Here is a 19,619-nt window from a genome sequence, read left to right on the forward strand (position 1 = left end):
AAAGTTGAAAAAAGGAACAACAAAGAGAGAGCTGCTGCAACAAGCAGCCACTCGAGCGGCGCTAAGCAACAGGGAAAAAAACAAAAAAACAAAAACTTAACTACAAAGATTTCCTTTTAGTCAAAATAAACTGACCTTGTTTTTAAAACGGTTCAAATCTCTGAAGGGTGCAGGATGGGGTTAAAAATGACGTCTTCGCCGGACAAGGTGCATCAGCAAGGGCTGTGAGCTGAGCTGCTACGAGCTTATTCTCAAGTGTCCGGCTTGTTTTTAGCTTCAGGTTCCTCATTGTTCACCTCACAGTGTTTTTTTTCTTTTCATCATGAGTCAATTAATTAGCTTTCCCCTTGACAAGGTTTAAACAGTGTTGCTTAGCGCCGCTCGAGTGGCTGCTTGTTGCAGCAGCTCTCTCTTCGTTGTTCTTTTTTCATATCTGTTTAGTTATCTTTGTATTTGGAGCCTGTCAGGACTTTTAATGACTCATTTGTTGGCCATAGACACCAAACTGGCTACGTTTGCTGTGTTTTTACAGTTTTTTTTATGGTCGCATTGTTTACATACAAGATCAGCTGTTAGCAGCACGTAGCATGTCGATGCTAAACGATGCTAGGCCCGATGCCTCCCTGTGAGCTGAGGAGAAGGAGGCAAAGATGACATGCTGGTACTGAGGTGCAAGCTTAAGAAAGACGACATTGACCTGTCCTTCCACCCACCATTATGGGGAATGTAAGATCTATCTACGATAAGGTGGACGAGCTAACCCAGCACCAGAGGGAATACTGGCAGAGTAGCATCATGCTAACAGAGCAAACACCGGACATGAACGCCACATTGGAAGGATTTCACCTGCTGTGGGCGGACAGGATACAGGAGAGTGAGACTGAACTAACTGGGGAAGAAGGCCAGCTCAGTCCTGGACCCTGTGGAGGTGGTGGCTGAAATTCTGGTACTGTACACCTTCTTGTTTGCTGCTGTAACTCCATGAATTTCCCCGTTGTGGGACGAATAAAGGAGTATCTTATCTTATCTTATCTTAATTGATCAAACACTGCAAACTGCTGTAAGGTTTCAGGGACTACGAGCTGTGCTGCTGCTGTCACATACCTCAGCTTGATTCTCTGATTACAGAAGACATGGTCTCCCAATAACTAAAGCTCTTTTTCTGGTCACTTGATCGAACTAAAAACAAAAACAAACATGAAGAAATTAGTCCAGTGGAAAACTTTATATCCAGCCGACAGCAGGTGATGATGGAAAACCTGATAGCTGAGTCTTGGAGGCAAATCGAGAGAAGTTTAATGAGGAGCTTAACAAAAGAATGATCTGACTTGTTACTTTTGGAAAAGTAGAGATGTTTCTAATAACACAGCTCTGTCCTTTTCAAGTATGTGAGTAAGACAAGACAGTTTGAAGTTGTCCAAGCTCTTTCAGCACCTGAAGCACTGCAGGGAGTCCTGAAGAAGGTATTTATTCATCACTTGCACATGTTGTTGTTTGGCACAGTGATAACAGCACATCACACAAACACAAGAAAAAGGTGTCTGATGAAATAGAGGCGGAGTAAAGGACACAAACACATTATTAAAACTGACCGAGCGGCTGACCGCGCGTGTGTTGTAACACTGCTTTAGAGTCAGTGGGCCCAAACAACACAACAACACTCTGAGGCACACCCACCACATTGTGCGTGCCATCATCAGCCTCATAAACAAAAACCTACAACAGAAGGACGCTCAGCTTTGAGTCCAGCCGCTCATTCATCAACTTGTTATTCAGTGTGTGACAGTCTGAGGGGTCAGAGGTCAACAGTATGTATAGCATGCTGGTCACGGGTCACAAACAGAGCTTCAGAGGTTATGGAAACACAGAGCTGCACATGTAAAGTGAGTGTGAGTGCAGGTGTGTGTGTGTGTGTGCACAACTAACAAAAAGCTCACACTTTCAAACAAAAGCTGCAGGACCTGAAGGTGCAGCAGAATATTCAGACTGTTATATAAGAGTCTGAGCTGCTTAATCACTGAAGGGTTCTGCTCACAGTTTCCTGTGTAAACACTGGGCTGTGTGAGCTCAGACTCTGGTTTCACTGGTTTACTGGCATCAGTCAGCGCACACATGGAGCACAATAAGCAGAACAGACAGACTGTGGAGGGAGAGAAACACAACCAGGGGAAAAGGAAACCCAAAAACGCAGACACGGGGGAAGGTGTGGGCTGGAAAGATACAACCAGGGCAGGATTTACGCCGGACGACTGCAATGGAAACCTCTCTTTAACTTCACATATGGTCAGACTGAGGTCAGCTCCACTGGGCAGAGGCCTGTGTGTGTCTGTGGGAAAGTCATTATGAGGGAGTGGCACCAGGCTGAGCCGAGCCGAGCTGAGCTTTGGCGATCTCTCACACATCTCTGTCTGATGGGATTCAGCTCAGAGAGAATGAACTGAAGGCCTGGCTGCTTTTACACAAACCCAGAGCTGGCAGGACGGATGGATGGATACGCAGAGAGCAGACCCAGCAGCTCTTTGAGGGGAAACAATGGAGAGAATCCTGTCGGCTTTCAGCACCACACCCTAAAAATATCTTCCAAACAAACTCTCCATGAGGTGTTGGGGTTGGCATCGCTGATGGACAGAATGAGGCTGCAACTGACTCAGGATCTGGTGGTTTTAAACAAAGCTTAGACTACTCTTTCCTATTTTTAGTTCAAGCACCACACCAAACTCAAACCTCAGAGCTTAAAATATGACCTTTGAGATGCATGCTGTAACAATGCACGTCCAGATGAGTACTTTCTTTAGAAGTTTTAAACTTTGTAAAAAGCTCGCTAGTTAGCTTAAGTTAGCTATAACTCAGAGAAATATGATAACCTGAATCTGCTTTGTTCCAATGTAGAATATCTAAATTTCCAGGCCTGTTTTTAAAGGAAATAAGAGAGAAGTTTAACTATAAATTCAACCAACTGAAGGATTTTAGTCAGCTAGTGGGCTAAAGTTAGCCGCTGCATCAGAGAGACACTGATACTTCTCTTAAAATGTCTTATTTTGAATTCTTGACATTTCCAGATCTGTTTGTTTTAGGAAGAATGAGATCTATTTAGCTAACACAACATCAGGAAAAAACATCATGTAAACAATGAACACTGGAGGAATCCTGATTTAAAAACAAGCCAGTAGCAGCTCAGCTCTCAGCCTCCTCTGTAAACTCTGATAGCGTATAGGAGCATTAGAGACACAATAACTTTGCCATAACACTTATATGCAATGCCGTGACTACTTTTTTTTTTTATAAAAGAGGGATCTTTCTGTATTCACCTTTGGGTAAAAATTTTTTAAACAAATGAGAAGTAGAGGAATGATTACTTGAAATGAATCCAAGCATGTAATAACAAGGCAGTGGCAGCTCAGCTTGCAGCTTCCTCTGTTGCTAGTTTGCCACCAAGGAGTGTTTGTGAAATAATGATTTGACATCTAAAGTTTTTATTGAGCTTTTTTTTTTTTTTTAAGATTTTAATAACTCAGCTTTTTTTAAAGGAGGGACCTCTGCAGCATACTCAACTTTGCATGAAAGCTTTTCAGAGAAAGAGAGGATTTGTCTTTTCGTGTGAGGAGCAGCTCAGCTCTCAGCCCCCAGGTTTGTTTGTTTTCATGACAGGAAGACCTCTTTCCCTGGTAAACACCTGGAGGGTCATTGTGGACTAAGTTTGTCAAGTTTAAAGCGTGCCATGATGTCAGTCCTGAGTTATTCTGTGTGCAGTAAAGCAGTTACAAAATGTGAGCGCTGAGATTCAACTGACGAAATGAGGGTTGATTTAGTGTCTTTTCGGTTAGCATGGATGACTTTAGGGACACTGTAGAAAGAACAAACCACCAGAGGAAGTTATAATGAAGTGTTGTTGCAGAGATTTATACTGGAGGTCCTCATGGAGCCACAAACATCTCAAACTCTAGATCAGTGTGACCCCCTCCTTGTTCCTCACTCCACATGCACCTTTCTATTGTTAGCCTCTGTGAGTCAGCACAATGCTGGAACAAACATTCAAACATAAACAGTGGGAGATGAATCTGCTAAAGTGAGGACCTGCTGTGTGACTGCCAGCGTGTGTGTGTGAACTAGTGTGTCTGTGAACCGAGAGGTGTGTGTTTGCTCGTTAGCACAGCGGTGCAGAAAGCATCAATAAGCCGGAGTGTAGAGTCACTGCAGGGCTGTCAGCGCCACGCTGACTGCTCCACCAGCAAACGACAAAAAGGACGCTGTTGTGTGTATTATTTAAAAAGCCAGTGTCTCCATGGAAATGGGCACACATGCGCTCAGGAGAGGGTGAGCTCCCTCACAGCTCGTCGTACCTCAGCTGTGGAGAGAAAAGTGAAGTGTAGCCCGGCGGTGAACCCCAGTGCTCTGCACATGATTGTCTGAACAACTCTGGAGGAAACTGACTACCAAAAAATACTGTTATTATTTAAATACGCTGACACAGATTGGTTCCAGATGTAGCCCAAATATAAATTCAAATGGTACTTACCTATTGATCATCAGCAGGAAGTCAGGGTGGACATGGAAGAGAAAGAAAGTAAACATATTGTTAGTTGATTTGCAGCAGGATATCAGAAAAACATCTTGTTTTCATTTAACAGAGTTTTTTCAGCGCTGATGAATCTCTTGAGGGTACACAAGCTTCAGTGCAACCCTTTTTATTTTCCCCATTTCTTTAAGAGCTAGAGCTCGACTCATATGGGACACCGATACTGCAGATCTTAGAGCAGGGGCGTCAAACTCATTTCAGTTCAGGGGCCACATACAGCCCAAGTTGATCTGAAGTGGGCCGGACCAGTAAAATCATAACATAATAACAAAGAGAAGGACAACTCTAAATGTTTCCCTTTGTTTTAGTGCAAAAAAGTACATTCTGAAAATGTTCACATTACATGAACTATCTTTCTACATAAACAGCTGTTGTATTTTTTTGCCACGATGAGTCTCATAGTGGGGCCGAATATTTTATTCTTTAAGCCCTGAAACCTGCTGCGAACACACCAAGCACACAGGTTACCCATTCACCTGACACAGTGTATAATGTTTACTGCAAAAGAACAGATAGATTATAATAATGAAGACGGTAAAGTTGATTATTTTGAACCCCTCAGCTCCAGCAGGAACAGTCTGCTTCCTGGACAGTGTTGTATGCAGGGGTGTAGTGCTAGCGTTAGTACTGTAGTTAGTGGATCATCTTATAGTGCTCTAACAAGTCTTTATGAATCTCAACCGGATTATGCAAACAGCAAGTAATTTTTCCCTTTGCAAAGTCGTTCTGCGGGTCGGATTGGAACCTCTGGCGGGCCGGTTTTGGCTCGCGGGCCGCATGTTTGACACCCCTGTCTTAGAGGAAAAATTCAGAAATCTAGATTTTTAAAATACTTGTGCACTGATAAAACTGCAAAAAAAGGAGCTACAGACGGTGCATGGAGAGAAGTAAACTTAGCACTTTTCATACAAACACTTGTCTAAAAACATAAACCTCAGTGTTGATCTATCTGGGGGAGACTGGCCAATAATATCAGCCGATGATGTATCAGTAAGTCTCTACTGGTTTTGCACAACTTCTCCAAAATAAAACAACCCCTTATCATCCTTCATGTTTTGAGACTTTCCTGAACAGGAACCAAACTTCTTCACATCCCTCTTATCTCTCCATGTGAGCTCCCTGGAGTGTTTCTCTTTGACACGACTCAGGCCTCTGACGGTGCACGTGTCTGCAGCCGTGCTCTGAATGCAGCTCTATCCTGGGGGAGTTTTGTGAGATAAATAAAGAACGGTCCTGGGCAGGAGCTTAGAAAAGAAAGTAGGCCTGACTCCTGCCGCCCCTGGAGGCCTCTCCTGTGTGAGTGCTTCATGAATGGCCCGGCCTGAGGACTGCATGCCAATAAGCATTGAAATCATTTAGGTCTCTGCCCATTACGCCAAGAGACACGGACCCTGTCAAGCTCACAGAACAAGTATTCATTGTTGCTCTGAAGCTGAGGCGCAGCGATGCCCTCTCTGGATTTACTCTTTAGTCCACCAGTTGTCATTTTCTTACGCTGTTTCTGTCATTTCTGAGAGCTGTGTCTCTGCGCTCTGCTGTACCCACCACTAAATTGCAGTAGCAGCAGTTTGTAATGATGGGTCCTCTTGTTATGTCATGATGTTAAATTAGTGGGTGCAGCAGGCAGCCAATGACATGGCATCCATGACACACTCGGTTGGGTATGTGGTGACAGTTTTACGCAAGTCAAAGCCCGCAGGAAAGTAGGCCAATCTTCCCTCTGCGTGCCTGACATGGAGGACTTCTCCAACATGGGGTGAGAACTAGTTTCTCTGAGCGCATGGATGTTAATAAATGAGTTTCTGACTGATTAGACCGACCGGTGATTGGAGAAGTCTGATTGAAACACAAACACAGGAAAAAGAGAATCAATCTTGATTTATTTGCAAAATCCAGCAGAATGTTTTCTTTATTCGTCCGAGCTCGAGCTGCAGATTTATGACTCCAATTCATGGCTGCATTTTGAAAACATCGTATCCCTGATTTAAGAGAAGGCAGGCGTCTCAGATCTGTGCATGTGTCGTCTGATTTGGGGATAAAAATAAAATCTGCCAGAGCTGCCTTAAATGAGAGCCCTATAGTGTAACTCATGCAAACAGTCCTAACCCTTACAAATTGATGACTCCTGTAGAAGATAAAGACATAGCAGTGCATTTTTTATCAAGCATGGAGCCTGTATCTCCACGTTTTATAACTGTGATAAGACAAGTATCAGAATATGAACTGCTTAGCTTACACACAACACACACTGTGATCTTCATAAAGAGAGGAGGCCTCAGAGACTCGTTCACATATGGTGGGCGGGGTTGGGATTTGAGTCTTGGGAGGATATAACATCAGAAGCATGTTGTGAAAACCACAGAGTAATGCTTACAACATGATGGCAGATGAAGCGACTGAGTACAACACGATGATGACAGGTTTTGCATTTATCTCAGTCTTCCATGGACACTGACAGATGTGCAGACGTTCTCATGCTGAGAGTGATTCTCATTCTTCAACCTCAGATGTTGTTATTCATCATGTTAAGTGCAGCTCTTCTGGGTTTCATTCATTTCACCAAATTGGGACGACTAGCTAGGGTGACAATGTTTAATCATTTAACAGACTAAACATGCATGTTCCCTTTAATCGTCCTCAATCAGCTCATCCTGACTAAGTGCAGAAACTTTACAAGGGGGGCTGGAACTGGCAGGAAAAATTTGGAATAAAGTTGGAAATGAAAAATGCTGGTTTGTGTTCACACATGCAGTTTCAGGAAGCTATCAGGGGTTTTGTGCATGTGTGAACGCACTGTTAGATAAAATTGTTCCAAAGGAGATGTTATCTTAAATGCTCTGTATGGTTGCTACACAGTGAGGTTATTGGTGAACATGGATTTGCTTTAAACGATATATGTATCTAATGGCCCACAAAGCCCTCCATAACCAGACCCCCTTCTTACCTCACCGACCTACTCCACCACCACCACACCTCCCGTAACCTCCGATCCTCCAACGCCCACCTCCTCTCTCTACCACCTGACACCAAGCACTGAACCTGGGGGGACAGAGCTTTCTCTGTCGCCGCCCCCACCCTGTGGAACGCCTTACCACTTAACATTAGAAGCTGCCCCAACCTGTCCACCTTCAAATCACTCACCAAAACCCTATTTAGAACTGCTTTTAACTTATGACTGCTTTTAAATTTATTGTATTAATGTTTTCTTTATTATGTTGTTTTATATGATGTTTTATCCTTTGTGTAGCATCTTTGAGTTTTTCGAAAAGTGCTTTATAAATAAAATGTATTATTATCATTATTATTTATGGGTTCAGGAACTTGTTAGTCCTATAAAAATCTAATTTCTTGATCCTGTTAGTCTACAAAAGTTTCATGTTTCAACAGTAAGACGCACTTTTTTCTCTTTCTTTTTAAACTGTTTATTTAGATTTTTCACAGCTTGACTCACAAATTACTTACCAGCTATATAATGAAGAAATAAAATAAAATAAAAAAGACATATATATTGTATAAACATTGAATATACATAAACAAATAAAATAAAGTAGTAAAAAAAAATAAAACATAACCTAATGACAGGCATTTTTGGCAGATGTCAGGGCAAACCGTACAAAGACGCTCTGCACTTTTTTCTTGATGCAGACATTCAAAGGTTAGCTAGGTTTTAAGAAATGTCCTGCGTGATACATCTTTAAATTTTCTCACTATTTTGCCATCAGAGCTATGTTTCTAAAATGCACGAAGAAACAAGAGGAGCTGAAGCTTGCAGCACCCTGCCTCACAGCTCAAGATGCCCTGCAGGAGAGCGTCAGAGAGAGGGACAGATTTTTAAGGTGAAACCAAGCGGCAACCTCCGGTCTAAAAATATAAGGCCAATGCAGAAGTGCTAAAAACTGCAGTTCATTGAGTATCCACTAGAGGCTGGCTCTGGAAGTACTGGAAACCACATACACGCCAATTCAAAAAAGACGATCTTTACAGCAGAAATAAACATGTTTACAACCTGGTACAAAAACAGAGTGTAGTCTGGATAGCTCATTTCTTGATCGGCACACACTGTACGGGGGGTGGATTTTTTCTATTAAGATTAAGAGTCTTCCAATGAGAGACACAGCTGACTTGATTGACAGGCGGGAACACTAGCTGTTGAGTTCAACATTTACAATATGGCTGCCGCCGATGATTGGCCTCAAAACAGTGCTTCAGAAACAGATGGGTGACGTCACGGATACTGATATTGATTTTAAGGTAATAGGAAATAAGTATTGCACAACTTAAGGCCACAAACTAAGAAAATAAACGCTCTTATTAAGGATCTCTTCACGCTGCCTCTACATATGTAGAAATGTATATCTTGACAGACCTCCTCTGCACACTTACAGCTGCTTAACTATAACTGGACAGTTGCAACATACTGCCAAAAGTATTCAGCCTGAAAACCCCCAAACACACATGCCAGAAATACTGCTTTAGAAAATGTAACCGGGGACAAACAGAGAAAACATACTGCAGAGTTCCAGCTCTGAAGTCCTCAGAGATTGATGTCAATGAAATACGTCTGGATCAGAATAAAAGTCAAGTTGAGTGACATAAGAAAACAGAGCGCTTACCAAAGCTAACACGGAGACGTAATTTAAAAGCACTTTATAAACCTGCAGGCCGCTCACCTGACAGCGTCACCAGAGGACATTAAACACACGGCCACAATACACACATCACTCACCCTGCCCTGAGGTCAAATTACACTCAAGTCATTTACTATGTTACCGACCGCTTGACAAAGAAATTCCCCGGCTGGAAAAACCACGAGCAGCATGTTTTAACCCATCTTTGAAAGCTTACATAACCCCGGAGTAAACGTTTATGTCTCTATTTATTTTAAATCTTAGAGGTTTCCCTTCCCTGCGCAGAGTTTAAGGCGTGTGCTCTCCAGTCACTTTGGGTGGCTGCACACACGGGACCACCGGCACAGCTGAGGAGAAGGGGAAAAGTTATCTCCATCCAGACGAGCTGTTTCCACTGAAGGCAGGATTCCAACAGCAATGCAGTCAGATCTAGACCACAAGACGGGCCAAACGGAGGCCGTCGAACTCCTTAAAACAGATTTTAACTTTACTCTGAAAACAATGTTCACATCCACATCAGATCAGCTCTGCAGAGTCAGCATGAATCTGGAGCTGGGCAGTTGCATTTTCCAGAAACAGCAAAAGAAATTCAAGCTGGAATCAAGCTGTGAAGCAGAGTGTGTGTGCAGAAGATAATAAATGACCCTGAGCGAGGCCGAGCTGTTATCACTGCCTCCAGTCTCTCCCTTCAGTATATTTCCTGTAATTTTACTCTCAGCTTGACCAAAAACACAACCAAAACAAAAAAAAAAAGCAGAAAAAAAAGCCCCTCAATCTCAGGAAGAGTCGTGCTGAAATCATAACAAGCACAAGTTCCCCTAAAGCACCTGTGGGAGCTGCAGCCAAGTAATAAAAACACACAAGCCCTTAAATCTACTCTGCATTGCTCCTGAGGTCCCAACTCAAACCGACCAGCAAACCAGGGCTGAAAAATACAACATCTGTTTGCTCTCGCCGCTGCCCGGACCCTGGAGAGGATTCAGTGAAACGTTGGAACTTAACTTCACTGCTCCTGAAAGAAGAGGAGGATCCGCTCTGCAGCTGAACAAACAGTGAAAAGAGGGCAGGGATGGTGTGTCCGGAAGGAGGCAGCATGACGAGGTGAGCCTCAATCTGACCTCTTTCTGTTTAACGGATATCCATCATGCAAGTCGGTCACCTGCAGGATTCCATTAAAACCACATCCCTTCTCTTAAATTCAGGATGATGAAACATTTGATTTATTCTCTCAAGGAGCTCTAACAAATATGAGATACAACCAGAGAGAACAATGAACAATGTCTGTCATTGATTAACAGCCGACTGGAAGTTCATGCAGGAAGAACAACATGATTGATGTGATTAATTCTACCCTCCAGGATTAAATGAAGGGCCACCAGCCAATATAAGCTCAGGTAAAACCTCTCTTGTGTATTAAAAGGTATAAATTCAACACTAACTGCAATGAACTCTGCAAATCACATCGGATGTGAAGCTTCTGTGCAGCACCTGACACTCTGCTGAGGTAAAGGGTTTCAGCTGCAGGCTCCCCTCAGAGCTGCTGAGGCTGCAGAGTCAGTCTGTCAAAAACAGTCTGGGTAAACCTCTAACGGCTCCAGGCGGGTTAGCGGCCCTGCATGCCTGAATATCAGAAGTCAGCCGGAAGCTCGAGAGCTAAATCCTCCTGCAGCGGTGAACCCGATCGGAGCAGCTGCTTTGTGTTTGATACAGAGAGAGGGTCGAGTTTCCAGAGGAGGAGATTCCCAGAGGGGTCAAGTTCCATTATGTTCCTCTGCTTGTTGTGTACTCCTCAGAGTTTTCCTAATCTAATCAAATGTATGTTTGATCAACACGGCTGGATTTCGGTGGTTTTAATTTCCAATCCCATCAGTTAGGGTGGAAAGTCCCCCCCTCATCATCCTCCCTCTTTATGCCTCATTAACCTCCTATAAACACTGTGATTGTAATGTGTAGGTTACATTCGAATGAAGCCATTAGCAGATTTTGGAGAACATAAGTTGAGTTTTCAGATCCTGCAGGGCAGCCAGGATTCACAGGGACATTGGGCCTCATTCACTAATAAATGCGTAGAAATGTTCTTACTCTGCACATAAAATAAGTGCTTACGCAAAATCACCGCCGGATTCATGACACGTGCGTACCGGCCAGTTTTGTTCTCACCACCTTGAGTATATTAGTGAATCAGAATCATTCTAAATCAACAGGTGTGTGCCTGCAACCAGCAATCAGCATACTACCACGCCTAAATTCATCTGTTTGGTGCATCAAGAGGCTGAATTTCACCTCGGCAGGAATAGAGGTGATTGTTTGGGAGGTTGAGGCAAGAAAACCAACACTTTTCAGAAGCGTGTCAGCAGGAGTCACCAAGCCTGGGTTTCTTACTGAGGCTGTTAAAGGTGACATATCATGCAAAATCGACTTTTTAATGGTTCTCTACCTGAAATATGTGTCCTTGGCATGTCCACAAACCCCCTGAAAATGAAAAAAATCCATTCTGCCCCTGTTCTGATTTCTCCACCTTTCTGTAAATGTGTGCTGAAACGAGCCGTTTCAGTTTTCAGTGTTTTCCATACGTCACAACGCCATCCGGTCTGTAACAGAGGTCAGAGCTCGGAGCTTGTTCAGCCCATAGACTGTATAAAATACAACTCAACTCTGCCTCAGTTTTTCATTACCTGCAAAAATGTGTGCTAACAAGGAGCTTAGGAGGGAGGCATGCTAGTTGTAGGCTGTCTTAATAAACACAAAGGTCGGTTTTACTCCCCACGTCTGCAGATTTGAAGATCTAGTGGATGATTTTTATTTTTCATGGAAAAGTGCTAGCGCTAGTTAGCATAGCTACATTGCTACATGTTCTTAGCTGTGTACCAAGACACACGTCGACATACTGACAAATAAAACAACAAGAAACACAAAATCTGTGACCAATCCTTCAGAAAGGTCCTGCTGCAGGCGCCTCTCCGTCAGGCCCATTATGAAGTAGACTGATTCAGTTTCTTTTTTGTGTGAGTGAGTGAGCGGGTCAAAAAATGAGAGCCGCTCTTGCAGTGATGATCCTGCAGAGAGGAGGCCGAGGGGCCGGAGAGGATCTGAGGATGTGCACATCAAAGGTGGGCGTCAGGTCTCGTGTTTGTGTTTCTTTCATCTGCCGATCACTCGCTCCCTCTCTCTCTCCCTCTCTCTCGCTCTGATCTGTGGTTTTATTACCTTATATAGGAAACTACTCGGCGCTCCCCTCCTCATGAGTCAGGGCTCGGTGGACACTCCCAGGAGGACTGCCTGCCCGTCCCTTCCCCATAACACGGGCATTAGGATAAACTCAGCACAGGGGGAGGCGCTGAGGGGGGAGGGGGGGCATCCACAAAAGGCAGCGAGCTGCAGGGATCAGCAGGCAGAGAGGAATTTCTTCATTACTTTCTCCAACTTCTTAAGCTCTGCTCTGCATTATCTCTGCGCCCGGAGAAAGTCCACACACTAGCCCGACCTCTCTGACTCCTCCTGAATGCTGAATGTGTGGCGCCTTTTGTGTGCCACATACACATTAACCCAAATGTGTAAACCCACCACTTAGGCCACTGTAAATTTACATCACACAACCACACAGCATCTTGTTGACAAACAGCTGCATTCTCGTAAAATGCATGCTGTGTTTTAATGGATTCCTTGGCTCATGATTTAACGCGGGCCGGGCCGAGGATGGAGCACCCAGCAGCGGGCTAACCGCAGATTTCTGCAGAGCGAGCCCACAAAAGGGGGCAAAACCCTGACAGAAGGGAGGCCATGTCTCAACAGAGAGCTGAAGTTGCTTTCGACATCAGGATGTTGAACTCTGAAGCAGTTTAATAAACAACAACAACAGAGACCGCAGAGCAGCACATGCTCGCTCTCTGAGGCGGGATGAGCACAGCTCGCCCCTCGGACTGTGTGTGCGTCAGGTTGAGCTGTGTTGATGTTTGCCTTCCCCCAGATGGTTTCTGTTTTATCCTTGCTGCTCCACGTCCGGTCAGAGAAACAAAGATCTGACCTCCTCTCCACATTGATCTCTTTGATCACAGACTCTTCAGTTGTTACTGGAACAGAGACAACACCGAGACAGAGCAGACCCAAACTCAATCACACAACCAGAACGCCCTGTTGTACCATGTGTCTCTAAAACAGATCCTCATATCAAAACAAGCCAGCATCTTCTTAATGTACTTTTCAATGACTGAGTGAAAGCTCTGCCCAAAGTATTTCCCCACTGTTTGCTTGAAAACATTTTCAGCTGACTAGTTTCTCACTGTTTCAGGGAACTAAGACACTTTTTTTTTTGAGTTATATTTTGGCCTTTTTGCCTTTATTGTATAGGACAGCTGAAGAGAGACAGGAAGTGTGGGGAGTAGAGAGCGGGGGAAGACATGCAGGAAATGGTCGACCAGCCGGGAATCGAAGCGGCGACCCCTGCGACGAGGACTGTAGCCTCTGCATGTGGGGTGCTTAGACCACTAGGCCACCAGCGCCCCAGAAACTAAGACACTTTTAATCTATAAATAATTCAACAAAATGAAGGCTTTGAGTCAGTTAGCTGCAGCTCAGGTTGCAGCCTCCAAAACCCTCAGATACCCCTTTTTGACCGAGGCAGTTTCAGGGCCAGTTCGGAGTCGGGGCTCAATTGAGAACCGTTTTTTTGTATTTCGACTGCGAGTGAACCGGCTCCCGGCTGGGAAAACCAGTTCTAGAGCGGCTCCAACTCTTTGCTGGTCTAGAACCATGAACTACTTAAGTCAGGGGCGGGTTTGCCGTGATCAAAAACACAAACCGAACGTCTTTCTAAGACTAATGGAAGAGTGGTCGGCCAAGGAGACAAGCTGCTGACATCATGACCAAGCGGCAACCTCCGGTCTAAAATTGTGAGTCCAATGCGGAAGTGTTAAAAGCTGCAGTTCATCGTGGATTTGCTTGAGGCTGGCTCCGGAAGTACCGGAAACCACATACACATGAATGGGAAAAAGACAGCAGAAATAGGAAGAAAGAGAAAGAAACGTACTTTATTAATCCCCAGGGGGAAATTATATTTTTTGCTCATGCTTCACACACAGTTTGCTGTATATACATACAATTTAATGCACACACATGCAGTGGACATGCACTAAGGGAGAGATGCCAGAGTGAGGATGCTGCCATCAACCAACGCACCCCGAACAGTTGGGGGTTCGGTGCCTTGCTCAAGGGCACCTTGGCAGTGCCCAGGCAAGTGAACCAGCACCTCTCCAGCCACCAGTCCGCTTGCCAAACTTTGTCCATGCTGGGACTCAAACCGGCGACCCTCCAGTTGCCAAGCCAAGCTCCTATGGACTGAGCTACTGCCGCCCCAACTGAGCTAATGCCGCCCCATGTAAACATGTTTACAGCCTGGTACAAAAGACAAGTGTAGTCTGGATAGCTCATTTCTCGATGTCCTCTCACTGTGAGGGGGGTGAATTTTTTTCTAACACAGCAATTTCTAAGATATTGAGATTACTAGTCTTCCAATGAGAGGCACAGCTGCCTGTGGGAACGCTGCAGCTGTTGGCTAGGAGGCTCAAACTCCACCTCTTTACGCCACACTGGCTCAGCAGAAGCAATATGGCTGCTGCCGACGATTGGTCTCAAAACAGCTCTTAGAAACAGATGGGTGACGTCACGAATACTACGTCCACCAGCCCGGAAATACAACCTGGTTTGCGTTGGTCGAAAAGAGGTCAAAGAGGTTCAGAGGGAGAGAAGATCTCAGAGGATAAGTCCACTGTAGGTAAAAGCTTGTGAAATTTGGTGCAACCCTGAACTAAACACAAGCTAAGTGCATGTGATTGCGTTGTTGGCAGCTCAGCTTGCGGCCCTTCCTGATGTGCTCTGTCTGCTGACGAAGAGAGGACACAGGTTTTTTAGTGATTCAACTTTTTATTAGCTGCTTTCACAGGTTTGTATTCCAGGGCCAGTTTTAAGGAGAGGTAATGACTACTAAAAAACACAGTCCTTGTGCAATCCTAAGCTAAAAACAAGCGCATCTGACTGAACAACCGGCAGTTCAGCTCGCAGCCCCTTTTCCTGTTCCTTGGTCAGTATGTTGATGATAAAAAACAGTGACAAGACATGTAAATAATGAGCTTTAAAGGACCATTTCAAAACTAGGAATGCTATTATTCCTGCATTGCTCTGTGTACGATTACGCATCTAAAAATAAATCCTCTCTGGGATTTCCCTGTGGGTATATTCAAAAATAACTCCCCCAAATTCGCAAGAGTCACACAAAATCCATCAGAGCTAGGTAGCTGCAAGATTACTCATGGAACTCTTCAGTCCTTCACTCTGAAGAGTCACAGCTCGGAGCTGTTTAAGGCCCGGTGACGACCACATCGGAAAGAGGTTGTTAAAGTCCTGGAAAGTGCTGAATTGCTGCTTCCTTTAATATTTCCCACACTAAAGTCGAGCTGCTCCATGAATGGGTTTGTGTTTGAGTGACAGAGACACGCCGAGTGGAGAACAATACGTGTGAAACTGGTTCTTAAGGATCGACTGCATGAAGGGAAGGAAGGAAACTCTAGACGCTGGCCTGTGGGCAGCTGTAGTAATGATGCAACCCTCTCTGCTCTCGTGTTATACAAACGGTATGTTTGCAGTGAGGTCCTGGTATTTCCCAGGAAGTCTGCTCAGATGTCAGAGAACACTACCTGCAGGGGTTTAAGGCATGTGTGTTTGTGTAGTGGAGTACCTGTGTGTTCAGGTGGAGAAGAACATTCAGTAAAACTCTCCTCCCAGACCCCATACATGTCATATGCACAGTCTGACCCTGAACCCTGTTGCTATCAAAAATCAGCACTTTGCCTCCGAGCGTCTTCAAATGAATCTTTAAGCATGAATGGCAGCTTAAAGCATGTAACTCTCTGTCCTGTTGTTTACTTTTAAAGTGTATGAAAAAGCACAGTCACAAAAACTGTGCATACAGCTCAAGGGGAATTAAACTTGAGCTATTTTTCTTCAGATTTCTGGGGTCTAAATGACAAATCAGTGAAGATAGCTCATAAATATCTGATGCAGATTGAGTTACCTGCTGCAAAACAGGCAGTAATGTCTGCAACTTAATCTCTGCAGCCAAACAGTCAACATACGACGTCCACTTATGCTTCTTGTTTTATGTCAGTGACCGGCTCAGATTGTTGTCTAAGGGTCTGAAGGCTCTATGGAAAGTATCGCTCCAGAGACAGACCCCTGAAATAAAGTATGACGCTCTCTCCTCAAGGCCAACATACTCCTCTGTGAAAAACAGTAATTTCCTCAAACAGAAAACAGCATTTGTTGGAGTATCTCCGCCTCCATGAGTAAGTTTATTTGTATTATTACATGGTGTTGGTTTGTTAAAGGCTTAGTCTGGATCTATCACAGCTCAATAACACAAACACATTAACAGGCTGAGGTCGCTGAAGCTCCTGACACGTGGCTCAAAGAGAGCGATGTGACTACTGCTCCTAGTTAAAGAAAGGATTGTGATGTTTAACATGAAAGCTTATACTGTGGCTCCACTTTGCCCCCAAAACTTTGCATTTCAGACATTACTAGATAGCAGCTTTTCTTTTACCTCTTTTTTTAATAGCACATTATGTATTTGTTGCCATCGAGACATAATGATCATTTTAACCAGTATAACAAAAAGTGTATCTAAATCTGACTACAAACCCCAGCTTTAAGTTGGGATGAGATGCAAAGAGATGCGATATGATATGATAATGTGTCAAGATACCATACAATATGAAGCAAAACAGCGTACATAAAACAATGCAATAGGAAGGGCAGGATGCAATATGATAGGGTTCAAAATAACAGGATATGACACGATACAATGAGATACAAAGCAATGAGATGCAATGATGCATTACTTCATTAAACAATGCAACAGGAAAAGATAGGATGGGATGTGATGCAATACGAGAGGCTATAAAACAATACGATACAAGAGGATGTAAAAGAGGAGAACGTGATAGCATGATGCCCTACCATATGAAGTTGTATTAAAGGTGACATATTATGCTCTTTTTCATCTAAATATATTGGTCTAAGAGGTCCCCAAAACATGTCTTTAAAGTTTATTGCTCAAAAAAACACTTTGAAATCAGATTTTGGTCTGCCTGTAAACCCCTCTTTTTCAGCCCTGCTCAGAACAGGCTGTTTTCTGTGTCTGTGCCTTTAAATGAGAATGAGCTCTCTGACCACGCCCCCTCAGGAAGTGGATGTGGCCTCGGCTGTCCAGCACGTTGATCTAATGTTTACATGTTGGCTGCATAGACATGGCTGCTCACAGACCCGCGTTACTTCAACCCTCTGAATCTGATCCAGAATCTGATCCTGATGGAAAGGCGCCTGCAGCAGGATCTTTCTGAACCATTGGTCACAGATTTTGTGTTTCTTGTTGTTTTATTTGTCAGCATGTCGACGTGTGTCTTGGTACACAGCTACGAACATGTAGCCATGTGGCTATGCTAACTAGCGCTAGCACTTTTCCATGAAAAATAAAAATCATCCACTAGATCTTCAAATCTGCAGACGTGGGGAGTAAAACCGACCTTTGTGTTTATTAAGACAGCCTACAACTAGCATGCCTCCGTCCTAAGCTCCTTGTTAGCACACATGTGCAGGGAATGAAAAACAGAGGAGGAGTTGAGTTGTATTTTATACAGTCTATGGACTGAACAAGCTCTGAGCTCTGACCTCCGTTACAGACCGGATATTGTGACGTATGAAAAACACTGAAAACTGAAACGGCTGGTTTCAGCACACATTTACAGAAAGGTGGAGAAATCAGAACAGGGGCAGAATGGATTCTTTTCATTTTCGGGGGGTTTGTAGACATGCCAGGGACAAATATTTCAGGTAGAGAACCATTAAAAAGTTGATTTTGCATGATATGTCACCTTTAACCTGCAGGAAAATGAACCAGCTGTTAAAGCTCCAAAAAGTACAAAAAAGTAAAATAATCTAATTAGTATTAAGAAGAAATGCAAAAAGAAGGCTCTTCCTCAAAATCAGACTTAAGTGTGACTCTTAATTTGTTAGTCTGAATGTTATTGTTTTTATGATGCAAACTTGCCCTCTTCCAGATTTTAGTTCTCAGTGAAACAGACTTTAAACAGATCCTAGTTATTTAAGATGTACTTCAAGAAAAAAGCCCACACTTGTCTGTTTCCAAGGAGGGCAGAACATCACCCTGGCCAGTATTTAATCACCTTCACATGGACTCCACACAGAGTCCAAGTCAGGCGCATCTAAACCCCTCTAACAAAAAGTAAACTACGCTCTGTTTTTAAACTGCACCTCGCTCTGCTCCAGGTTGTAAAGGATTACACGAACACTTCAGCGCTATGAGGTTACTAAAGAAAACAGACTGAGACCATATTCTTATATAAGAACACATTTTCAGAACAAGCTTGTCCAGGCTTTTCTCTGCAGCTCTCAGGTTTCAAACACACACATATAGAAGTTTCCCAGAAAACACACCTCAGGAGTGGACTCGCTCTGCCAAAACACCATGAAGTCACTGCGGGGGCCTCGCCTCGCTCCGCTGACATGCTCACTACGTTATGTAAGAGAGAGTAACACCGTCACATGACATCAGCCCGGATGTGAAGCTGAGTTCAAACATCACAACAACACTCAGCTCTTCTTCTCATCTGACAGCGAGCTGTCAGCAGGTTATCAATAACATCAGGATGACGGTCTGTTATCAGCTGATTGATCGCCTGCAGGAGATTAACGCTCTGACAGAGTTTCCTGGACTTCAAAGAAGATTAAACTGAGAGGAAACTCAAACACGTGTTAACAATTTGTTTTCTTTCTACTTTTTAACAGGAGATTTTTTCATTTCTTTCTCAGTTTTGGAAGCGAGCACGTTTTCCTTTCCCATTTATTCTAACAGCTTTCCATTGCCTCTCCAAAGCTCATGCTATCTTCTTTGATGTAAAGCACTTGGCACATGAATTTTTTCATCGTGAAGCACTTTTAGATGCTTTCTTATGAAATATTAAAGAATGCACCTGCAGTACATTTCACCCTGACAAGTTTAGCAGACAGATGAGGCGCCTCTAACTCTGCAGGGAAGCCTCTGAAAGCTGCACATCTCCATTTTCTACAATTATTATCTACTTACTGAACTTTCCATCACGTTATTTCTAAAGATGTATCTTTGTGCATTGTCTTTTATTGGATAGGACATCTGAAGAGAGACAAGAAATGTGAGGAACAGAGAATGAGGGAGGACATGCAGCAAAGGGTCAAACCAGTGGACTACAGCCTCTGTACATGGGGCGCACACTTATATCCCCTGTAACATATTATTTAACAGCTTGATTTAATGCTTAATCTGCCCTCTTTCATGTGCACATTTCAGCTGCAGTCCTAAACCTGGC

General features: G+C 43.8%; 1 protein-coding gene across 1 annotated transcript in view; it reads right to left on the reverse strand.

The window, feature by feature from the left end:
• Positions 1–19,619, reverse strand: part of nhsa (Nance-Horan syndrome a (congenital cataracts and dental anomalies)) — a 116,889-nt gene that overhangs the window by 49,579 nt on the left and 47,691 nt on the right. The gene's annotated exons all lie outside the window — the stretch shown is intronic.

The sequence above is a fragment of the Notolabrus celidotus genome, chromosome 2 (assembly GCF_009762535.1).
Source record: "Notolabrus celidotus isolate fNotCel1 chromosome 2, fNotCel1.pri, whole genome shotgun sequence".
Lineage (NCBI taxonomy): Eukaryota > Metazoa > Chordata > Actinopteri > Labriformes > Labridae > Notolabrus > Notolabrus celidotus.